An 11,851-nucleotide genomic window follows, 5' to 3' on the forward strand; every position below is an offset into this window, starting at 1 on the left:
CAGGAAACGAAGCACCACCAAACGGAGCGATTCCAACTTGCCCTGCAGCAGCCCAACCACAGGGTCTTACTTCACATGTTAGCATTTCCTTCTCCCCCGTGTGTCCAGCAGCAGCCCCCAACCGGCCAGCCACACAGCACCATGGGAGGCCTGGGAATAGGCATCTCCATCTACTGTGTCGTGGCTGTCCGCTTCCCACTCTGAGCCTTCCAGAATGTCTGTCTCCATCCACAGAACCTTCCTCACGCAGTCATTAGGAGGGTTGGCGAGCCCCCCACATAGCGCCTGGGAAGCGGCGGGTGCTCCACAAATGGCAGCCACAGAGGTGATGAGATGGTCTGTTTCCAACCTCGTTGGACCCCACGAGCGTGTTGGTAGGAAACGCGCAGCTCAGTTCTTTGCTCAGCTAAGCTCTTCACAGCTCAAACCTTAGTAGATTTGAAACACGCAATAGCCATTAAATGTCGAGTTATCAAAGAATGTTTCAGGATGTGGGGAATGGCTCCCAGTGACTTCTGAATAATAGGCACAGAGAAGCACGCTGCATGGGGACAGGGTGCCAGCATTGTCACATGTAGGAAAAAGACTAGAATGAAATCCACCCAAACGTCCTGGGTGATCAGATGAGGGGGAGGGTGTATACAGGGGGTGGTTATTTTCATCATTATATACTTCTACCATTTATGAAATTTCCACCATCAGCATTTAAGGCCCATAGAAATATTATTTTATGTTTATATGCTATATAAAATGTGTTTACATTACATGTAATATAGAAAAGCTATCTGTTTTTAAGTCTGGGCCTTTCAATAGAATTGTTTAGGGGGAAAAGCCAGATTTTCTTTTATTCATGCACTCAACTGGCCTTGCTCTGGTGCTGTGGAGGGGGTGAGGGTGCAAGAGACTGAACAAGACCTGACCCTACAGAAGCTTAACAGTCTAGCAAGAGAAGAAAGACAGATGTGATGGGACAAGTCCAGGCAAAGCATTCTGGTGATTCCAGAGCAGGAGAATTGCAGAGGGCTGATTTGGGAAGGAGTTGTAGGAATTCCAGGAATTGTGGGATTTGGCCACGTGGCATTATTTCACTCCACTGTAACCAAACCATCAGTTGGGGCCAGGAAAAGCTAGGTCTGCTGCTCCCTAACTTTCTTTTTTTTTTTGAGACAGAGTCTCACTTTGTTGCCTTAGGTAGAGTGCCATGGTGTCATAGCTCACAGCAACCTCAAACTCCTAGGCTTAACCAATCCTCTTGCCTCAGCCTCCCAAGTAGCAGGGACTACAGGCGTCTACCACAACGCTTGGCTATTTTTTAGAGGCAGGGTCTCAGTCTTGCTCAGGCTGGTCTCGAACTCGTGAGCTCAAGTAATCCACCTGCCTTGGCCTCCCAGAGTGCTGGGATTACAGGCATGAGCTCCTGCACCTGGCCTGCTCCCTAACATTCTACCACCTGCCTTTCCCTGGACACAGAACCAAAAACAGAGTCTCTGGGCATCTCACGGAATCATAGGGCCACATGAGGTAGAAAGGTCATTTACAGCAGTGATCCCCAACCTCTTTAGTACCAGGGATGGGATTTGTGGAAGACAATTTTTCCATGGACCAGGGTTTGGGGAGCCGGGGGTATCTGACAGGGGGTGGAGCACGGGCAGCAAGCAATAGGGAGCAGCTGTAAATACAGACAAAGCTTCATCTTTCACCACTGCTCACCTCCTACTTGGTGGCCCGGCTCCTAACAGGCCACAGACCAGTCTGGGGGGCGGGGACCACAGCTTCAGAGATCACAGAGTCAACGTCCTCAATATATACAGCATATGAAGAAATTGAGGCCCAGGGAGGGGAAGGGCCTGGCCCCCAAAGTATCCTGATTTTCTATCTAGAGAAGCAGCTAGCCTCACTTTCAAGGGCAAACTTGACTTCCAACCATATGGCTACACAGGGTGCATTTTCCAGCAGTAAGAGGCAACAACAGCACCACAACCCCCCAGTACTGCTCCGGGAGCTACTAATTCTTTCTCCCTTGTTGTCTTTCATTAGCACAGGCAAGTATCTGGCAACAAAGAGCTACATACGTGTCACATGAATAGCCACTGAGGTCTGGAAAAGGAGCCTTCACCTGCCTCTGTCCTGTATCTTAGAACTCTATAATTCTGATCATGAATTGACCTGACATAGCACCCAAATTCATCCTAAGAATACTAATAATGGCATCTATGGGCATATTTTCCCACACATGTAATAAAGAAAGCCGCCTCTCTTCCCAGCATACTCAACAGTGCCCTCTCTTGGCACAAGCAGGAGCATAAAGGTTAAGAACAAAGATTTTACAGCAGGCAAACCTGGTTTTGCGTTCCTGATCCGCCTCTTACAAGCTGTCTGACATCAGGTAATTCACGTAGTCTTTCTGTGCCTTCTTTTCCTAATCTATATAAGGATCATACACAACCCATAGGTTGTAATGAGGATTAGATTAAATAAGTATGCAAAATGTTTAGCACTATACTATAAATGTAAGTCACTGGACTATGAGCCTCATGAGGGCAGGTAGAAGTTGATTTTGCCTTATCCACCCTGAATCCCCAGGACTCAACAAAAAGCCTGGCCTTGCCAGGCATGGGGGCTCACGCCTATAATCCTGGCACTCCAGGAGGCTGAGGCAGGAGGATTGCTTGAGGTCAGGAGTTCTAGACCAGTCAGAGAAAAAGTAAGACCTCGTTTCTACTAAAAATAGAAAAATTAGCAAGACATGGTTGGGCATGCCTGTAGTCCCAGCTTCTCAGGAGGCTGAGGCAGGAGGATTGCTTAGCCCAGAAGTTTGAGATCACAGTGAGCTATGATGTGGCTACTGTACTCTAGCCCAAGTGACAGAGTGAGACTCTGTCTAAAAACAAAACCTGCCAGGCGTGGTGGCTCACTCCTGTAATCCCAGCATTTGGGAGGCCGAGGTGGGTGGGTTGCCTGAGCTCACAGGTTCGAGACCAGCCTGAACCAGAGTGAGACCTCATCTCTAAAAATAGCCAGGTGTTGTGGCAGGTGCCTGTCATCCCAGCTATTTGGGAGGCTGAGGCAAGAGAATTGCTTAAGCCCAAGAGTTGGAGGTTGCTGTGAGCTGTGACGCCATGGCACTCTACTGAGGGCAACATAGTGATACTCGGTCTCAAAAACATAAAATAAAAATAAATAAAAACAAAACCAAAAAAACGGCCTTTAACAGAGGCTAAATAAAATTTGATGAATAAATTAATATACTAACCCAAATTAAAGAGGCAATGCTATGATTGCAGGCATCCTCAAACTTTTTAAACAGGGGGCCAATTCACTGTCCCTCAGACCGTTGGAGGGCCGGACTATAGTTTAAAAAAAAAACAAACTATGAACAAATTCCTATGCACACTGCACATATCTTATTTGAAGTAAAAAAAAACAAAACAGGAACAAATACAATCACACCACCTCATGTAGCCCACGGGCTGCAGTTTGAGGACCCCTGTGACTTATAGTGTCCCCTATGTACTCCAAAAACAAATTAGGAATACTCAGATGCTGATTTCACAAATTTTCATTAAAGAAATGCTAACAAGAGAAAGGAAGGGTCGTGTGTTTCCAGCAAGATGCTGTTAAATACTCTTTAGATCCTCCAACCAGAAATAAGCAAATATGCCAGCTAAAAAAAAAATACTTTAATGCCATCAATTAATTCTCAAGTGCAGACTAGAACTCAGAGATTTTTTTTTTTTTTTTTTCAGTTTTTGGCCGGGGCTGAGCTTGAACCCACTACCTCTAGCATACGGGGCTGGCGCCCTACCCCTTTGAGCCACAGGCACCACCCATAGAACTCAGAGATATTAATGGTGCTCTGAAGCTCCAAGCTCTGGAGTGGAGTTTGGAGACAAAGCTCAGAGCCCACCAAGGAGAGGACATTAATAGAAACACTCCTCCCCCCACATAAAGCCAAGACCCCTCCCAAAAGTTGGTGTTAACATTGGTGTTAAGACGAACCCAAACAAAACTACCCTACTCTCTACTTCCAGGGGACTAAAAGGAAAATTATTTATACTCAACCTTGGCAATGAATGGAAGTGGTGGAAGCCCTCCCTTAGAATTGGTTGCTATAAACCAATCCCAATAAGAGGGCTGTGCAGCCTGAATTCACTCTACTTGGGTGGTCCAAAAAGTATCAAACCAAGAATTTAGTTTAAAGTGGTCTCAAGTCAATAATGACCACAGGCTCCTGGCAGAAGTCAAGCTAATCCTCTCTGTAGGAATCCACCTTCAGTCTCAAAGATTGCCCTAAGGTAAAATTCTGATATACAAGCTCAGAGTCCCAATTACAAAAGACACAGGGTAATCAGGCATCATAAGCAAGAGTCAGCAGAAACAACAGGTAGTACATTCAGACCCACAAAGACCTCAAACACTGGAATCATTGGACATAGAATTTAAAATAATTTTAACATATTTAATGACATTTTTAAGGGTTTTAGAAATAGTAAAGAGTAAGCATTTATATAAATAACTTCATGGGTTTAAAAAAACTTATAGAAGCAAGAAACATAACGACTGAAATTTAAAACTCAGTAGATGAGTTTAACAACAAATTAGACATAGGTGAAGAAGAATGAAACACAGAAATCATAGAAGAGGAAAGTAAAAAAAGAGAGATTAAGATAACCTGGAGAGGTGGCATCCGTAGCTCAGTGGGTAGGGTGCTGGCCACAAACACCCAGGCTGGCAGGTTGGAACCCAGCCCAGGCCAGCTAAACAACAATGACAACTTCAATTAAAAAATAGTCCAGTGTTGTGGGGGGCACCTGTAGTCCCAGCTACTTGGGAGGCTGAGACAAGAAAATCAATTGCTTAAGCACAAGAGTCTAAGGTTGCTGTGAGCTGTGACACCACAGCACTCTAGCGAAGGCAATATAATGAGACTCTGTCTCAAAAAAAGAAAAAGAAAAAGAAAAGAAAGAAAGAAATGTAATAGTATGCTGGGAGCAGCTGTTGCCACCCCCACTCACAATAGTAAAGAGCACACTCAGTGCCCACAGCTTGGTCACTGAAAAGAACCAGAGATCCTTGGGGCATGGGCTGGAACATGTTGTGCCCGAAAATAAGGAAGTTCTGTCCTCTCAAAAGGACAGAAAGCAGCCTAAGGGATACCCCAGTGGCTAAATTAGAGAATAAAAATAAGTAATAATGGGCAGCACCTGTGGCTCAGTGGGTACGATGCTGGCCCCATATACCAAGGGTGGTGGGTTTGAATCTGGCCCCAGCCAAACTACAACAAAAAAATAGCTGGGCATTGTGGTGGGCACCTGTAGTCCCAGCTACAAGAGAATTGCCTAAGCCCAAGAGTTGGAAGTTGCTGTGAGCTGTGATGCCACAGCACTCTACCGAGGGCAATAAAGTGAGACTCTGTCTCTAAATAAAATAATAAGTAATAATGTTAATGTGATCCATCACATTAGTAGTTAAAAGAAGACAAATTGCATGATCATATCAATAGATGCAGAAAAAGCATTTGATGAAATCCAACACCAATTTATTATGAAAATAAATAAATATTCAGCAAACTAGGAATAGAAAGGAACTTTCTCAACTTGATAAAGAGAATCTAAAAAAACTACAGCTAACATTAATTAATTAATTAAATTGCACTTGAACTTTATGGCCACCCTGTATTTAATGATGAGAAACTAGAGACTTTCCTGCTAAGATTAGGAGCAAGGCAAGCATATCCCTTGCACCACTCCTTTTCAACATTATACTGGAAGTCTTAGCTAATGCAATAAGAAAAGTAAATAAAAGGCATATGGATGGGAAAGAAGAAATAAAAGTGTCTTCACATATGACATGATCATCTATGTAGAAAATCTATAAGAAGCAACAACAACAACAAAACCTTTCTGTAACTAGTAAGCAAATATATCAACATCACAGGATTCAAGGTTAATATACAAAAGACAATCACGTGCTCATTTCGGCAGCACATATGCTAAAATTGGAACAATACAGAGAAGATTAGCATGGCCCCTGCACAAGGATGACACGCAAATTTGTGAAGCGTTCCATATTTTTAAGCAGACATCCCTCAGAATGGGAGAAGATATTTGCAGGTTATGACTCCGACAAAGTTTTAATAACCAGAATCCACAGAGAACTCAAACGTATAAGCAAGAAAAGAACAAGTGATCCCATTGCAGGCTGGGCAAGGGACTTGAAGAGAATCTTCTCTGAAGAAGACAGGCACATGGCCTACAGACATGAAAAAATGCTCATCATCCTTAATCATCAGAGAAATGCAAATCAAAACCACTTTGAGATATCATCTAACTCCAGGAAGATTTGCCCATATCACAAAATCCCAAGACCAGAGATGTTGGCATGGATGTGGAGAAAGGGGAACACTTCTACACTGCTGGTGGGAATGCAAATTAATACATTCCTTTTGGAAAGATGTTTGGAGAACACTTAGAGATCTAAAAATAGATCTGCCATTCAATCCTATAATTCCTCTACTAGGTATATACCCAGAAGACCAAAAATCACATTATAACAAAGATATTTGCACCAAAATGTTTATTGCAGCCCAATTCATAATTTCTAAGTCATGGAAAAAGCCCAAGTTCCCATCAATCCACGAATGGATTAATAAATTGTGGTATATGTAGACCATGGAATACTATGCAGCCTTAAAGAAGGATGGAGACTTTACCTCTTTCATGTTTACATGAATGGAGCTGGAACATATTCTTCTTAGCAAAGTATCTCAAGAATGGAAGAAAAAGCATCCAATGTACTCAGCCCTACTATGAAACTAATTTATGGCTTTCATATGAAAGCTATAACCTAGTTATAACATAAGAATATGGGGAAGAGGGAGAGGGAAGTGGGGGAGGATGGGTGGAGAGAGGGCGATTACACCTTTGGTGCATCTTACAAGGGTACATGTAAAACTTAGTAAATATAGAATATAAATGTCTTAACGCAATAACTAAGAAAATGCCAGGAAGGCTATGTTAACCAGTGTGATGAAAATATGTCAAATGGTCTATAAAACCAGTGTATGGTGCCCCATGATTGCATTAATGTACACAGCTATGATTTAATTTAAAAAAATAATAATAATGCAAAAAAAAAACAAAAGACAATCACTTTCCCATGTACTACCAATGAACAAGTGGAATGTGAAACTAAAAGCACAATATGATTTACTTTAGTACGCCCCAAAATGAAATACTTAAGTGTAAATCTAACAAACATAAGTACAAGATCTATTTAAAAATAACCACAAAACTCTAATGAATGAAATCAAAGAAAAACAAAATAAATATAGGGATATTCCATGTTCATGGATAGGAAGATTCATATCGTCAAGATCCCAGTTCTCTGCAACTTGATCTGTAGATTCAATGCAATCCCAATTAAAATAACAGCAATTATTTTATGGATATCAAGAAACCGATTCTAGAGTTTCTATGAAGAGGCAAATGTTGGAGAACTAACACTACTCAACTACAAGACTTGATATATAATAATTAATATACACTAATCAAGATGGCGTGGTATTGGCAAAAGAGGAGACAAATAGATCAATAGAACAACTAGCAAGCCCAGAAATAGTCCCATACAAATACAGTCAAGTGATCTTTAACAAAACTGCAAATGAGCTGAACACTTATGTCCACAAAATCCTGAATGTAATGTTCATAATCTTTTTATCCATAATTATCAAAACTTGGAAGCAATCGAGATGTCCTGCAGTAGAGGAATAAACAAACTTGGTACACCCAGGCAATGGAGCATTATTCAGCAGTGAAAACAAATCAACTATGAAGCTATGAAAACACATGGAGGTAATTTAAATGCAACTTATTAAGTGAAAGAAGTCAATCGGAAGAGGCTACATAACTGTGTGATTCCAACTATATGACATTCTGGAAAAGGCAAAACTATGGAGACAGTAAAAGAATCAGTGGATCTCAGAGATTACAGGGGAAGGGTCAATAGACAGAGTGCGCAGAAATTGTAGGACAGTGAAATTCTTCTGTATGATACTATCATGGCAGATACACGTCATTACATGTTTTTCAAAACCCATAGAATGTACAATAAGAATGGATCCTAATATAAACTATGAGCTTAGGGTGAGAATACATCAACATAAGTGTACTATATACCTCTCTGTCAGACGATATCAATAGTGCAGAGGCTCTGCAAATGTGGGGATGGGGGTATATGGCAAATCTCTATGCCTCTCACTTAATTTTTCTGTGAATAAAAAACTCTTCTTAAAAATAAAGCCTATTAAGCAAATAATAATGGATTTTAACCCATTGAATAAAATAGGAAATCATGATATGAATTAATTAAATAAGCTGAAATTTCAAAGAAGAATGAACTATCTACAGTTTCCCCCCCAAATATTCATTAATTACAGATAGAAAAATAATAACCTGGCTCGGTGCCTGTAGCTTAGTGGCTAGGGCGCTAGCCACATACATCGGAACTGGTGGATTCGAGTCCAGCCTGGGCCAACTACGTCAAAAAAAATAAAATAAAATAACCGGGCTTTATGGTGGGTGCCTGTAGTCCCAGCTACTTAGGAGGCTGAGGCAAGAGAATCTCTTAAGCCCAAGAGTTTGAGGTTGCTGTGAGCTGTGACGTCAGGGCACTCTACTGAGGGCAACGTAGTGACACTCTGTCTCAAAAAATAAGAAAAATAATAACTTGACAGCAGATAGAGACTGGGAGATACCACCTTACTGAAGGAACCAAAGCTAACTTCATTGGTAATAGGACAAATCAGAATTGCATGACTTGATAAGATGCTGTGAGAAGAGCCTCAGCACCACTTCTGTGGTGCTCCTGCCAGCGTTGCAGACATTGAACCTAGTAGAGGAAACATCAGACAAACTCAAACTGAGAGCTGTGCTGCAAATAAACTGTCCTGCAAACTTTGAAAGCATCAAAGTCATGAAAATTAAGGAAAGACTGAGGAATTGTTCCAAGGAGACTAAAGAGACATGACGACTAAATGACTCTGAATTATATTCTTTGCTGTAAAGGACATTATTGGGGCACCTGGAGAAACTTGAATGGGGTCTGAAGATTGGACAGTAGTAACAAGTCAATGCTAATTTCCTGATTTGATGGCTGTATTAGGGTTCTGTAGACCATCTGGTTGTAAGAAATACATACTAAAGTGTCGGAGGGTCATAAGACACCATGTCAGCAACCTACTCTCAAATGACACAAGAAAAAAAAAGTGTTTCGTGTGTTATTCTTGCAACTTTGAAGTTGTTTAAAATGTTTTTAATTAAGTTTATTTTATAGACTATCCACATGCTAATAAATGAAGTTGGATCCCAACCTCACACCAAATACACAAATTAGCTTAAAATAGATAAACAATTTACATAGAAGAGCTAAAATCATAAAACTCTTACAAGAAAACAGAGGGCCTTATCTTCATGACCTTAGATATGGCATCAGGGTCATACATATGACACCAAAAGCACAGCAGCAAAAGAAAAAATAGATAAATGGAACTTCATCACATTGAAAACTTTTGCTCACTATGTCACATTTGTAAACTAAGGTCACTACAAGACATTATCAAGAAAGCAAAAACATAACCTACAGAGTAAGAGGAACTGTTTGGAAATGATATATGTGATCAAGGTCTAAAAACCAGAATATATAAAGCATCCTTCCAACTCAACAACAGAAAAACAAATGACCTAGTTTAAAAATGGGCAAAGGACTAGAATAGACGCTTATCAATAGAAGATATACAAATGGCCAAGAAGTCTAGGGAAATGCAAATTAAAACCACAATGGGTGGGAGAGGAGATGTTGGTTAAAGGATTCTAAATTTCAGTTCAACAGGAGAAATAAATTCAAGAGATCTATGATACAACATAGTGACTATAGTTAATATTTGTATACCAAAAATAGCAAAAAGAATAGATTTTAAGTGTTCTCACCACCAAAAATGATGTGTGGGGCAATGCAGATGTTAGGACAATTTAGCCATTCCCTCCTACACTATTGATGGGAATGTAAACAAGTGAAACCACCGTAGAGAAGTATGGAAGGTCCTCAAAAAACTAAACAGAGCTACCAAATGACCCAGCAATCCCACGGATGGGTATTACACCCGAAGGAAGGCAATTCAGTATTTCAAAAAGATATCTGCATTCCCATGTTCACTAACGCATTATTCACAATAGCCAAGCTTTGGAATCAACCTAAGTATCCATAAATGAATGGATACTTCATTCTGGACATAGATAAAGAAATTGTGGGACAGATATCACAATGGAATATAGATAGCCCAGAAAAATAAAATGAAATCCTGCCCTTTGCAACGACGTGGATAGAACCAGAGACCATTATGTTAGGCGAAATAAGCCAAGCACAGACAATCTCACATGTTCTCACTCATATGTGGGAACTAAATATTAAAAATAATTGATTTCATAGACACAGAGTAGAATGACAGATACTAGAGGCTGGGAAGGGCAGTGGGGAGGGGTGATAAAGTGGGGATGGTAATGATGTAAAAAGATAGCTATTAGAATGAATAATATTTGATAGCACAACAATGTGATTATAATCGACAATAAGTTAGGGTATACTTTAAAGTAACTGAAAGAATTGGACTGTTCCTGACACAAAGAAATGGAAAATTCCTGAGGTGATGGATACCCCAATTACCCCGGTTTAAGTCACATTGTATGCCTGCATCAAAATATCATAAATATACAACTATTATGTATCCATAATAATGAAAAGTTTAAAAAGAGTCAGGCATGCTGGTTCCTGCTTGTAATCCTAGCACTTTGGGAGACTAAGGCAGGAGGATCACTTGGGCCTAGGAGTTCGAGGTGGCATTGAGCTATGGTCGTGGCACTGCCTTTATGCCCAGGCAACAAAGCAAGACCCCGTCTCAAAAAACAAAACAAAACAAAAAAACAGAAAATAATAAGTGTTGGTAAGGATGTAGAGAAATTAGAAACTTTATACATGGCTGGTAGAAATAAAACAAGTTTGGCATTTCCTCAGAATGTTACCATATGACCTAGCAAGTCTACGCTCAGGTATATACACCAAAAAAATTGCCAAACAAGTCCTGAAGCAAATACACACATGTTCATAGCAGCATTGTTCACTATAGCCGAAGGACATTTGGCAAATGACCTAAATTTACAGCTATGGATGACCAGATAAACAGATTGTGGGATATCCATAAAATAGAGCATTATTCATGGCTCAGTGAGTAGGGCGCCGGCCCCATATACCGAGGGTGGCAGGTTCATACCCGGCCCCGGCCAAACTGCAACAAAAAAAAAAAAAATAGCCCGGCGTTGTGGCGGGCGCCTGTGGTCCCAGCTACTCGGGAGGCTGAGGCAGGAGAATCGCCTAAGCCCAGGAGTTGGAGGTTGCTGTGAGCTGTGTGACGCCACGGCACTCTACCGAGGGCAATAAAGTGAAACTCTGTCTCTACAAAAATATATATATATAAAAAATGAATGACGTGCTTGATACACTAGAACATGAAAGAACTTCAAAAACACTATGCTCAGGGCAATGCCTGTGGCTCAGTGGGTAGGGCGCTGGCCCCATATACCGAGGGTGGCAGGTTTGAACCCAGCCTCGGCCAAACTGCAACAACAAAAAATAGCCAGGCCTTGTGGCCGGCGCCTGTAGTCCCAGCTACTTGGGAGGCTGAGGCAAGAGAATCACCTAAGCCCAGGAGTTGGAGGTTGCTGTGAGCTGTGACACCACAGCACTCTACTGAGGGTGATAAAGTAAGACTCTGTCTCTTAAAAAAGATAATAATAATAAT

General features: G+C 41.2%; 1 non-coding gene across 1 annotated transcript; it reads left to right on the forward strand.

Moving 5' to 3' along the window:
* Positions 1-5,968: 5,968 nt before the first annotated feature.
* On the forward strand, positions 5,969-6,075 carry LOC128575761 (U6 spliceosomal RNA). The gene has a single exon (XR_008377154.1). It is a non-coding gene; the product is annotated as a U6 spliceosomal RNA (small nuclear RNA).
* Positions 6,076-11,851: the final 5,776 nt, after the last annotated feature.

The sequence above is a fragment of the Nycticebus coucang genome, chromosome 22 (assembly GCF_027406575.1).
Source record: "Nycticebus coucang isolate mNycCou1 chromosome 22, mNycCou1.pri, whole genome shotgun sequence".
Taxonomy (NCBI): Eukaryota; Metazoa; Chordata; class Mammalia; order Primates; family Lorisidae; genus Nycticebus; species Nycticebus coucang.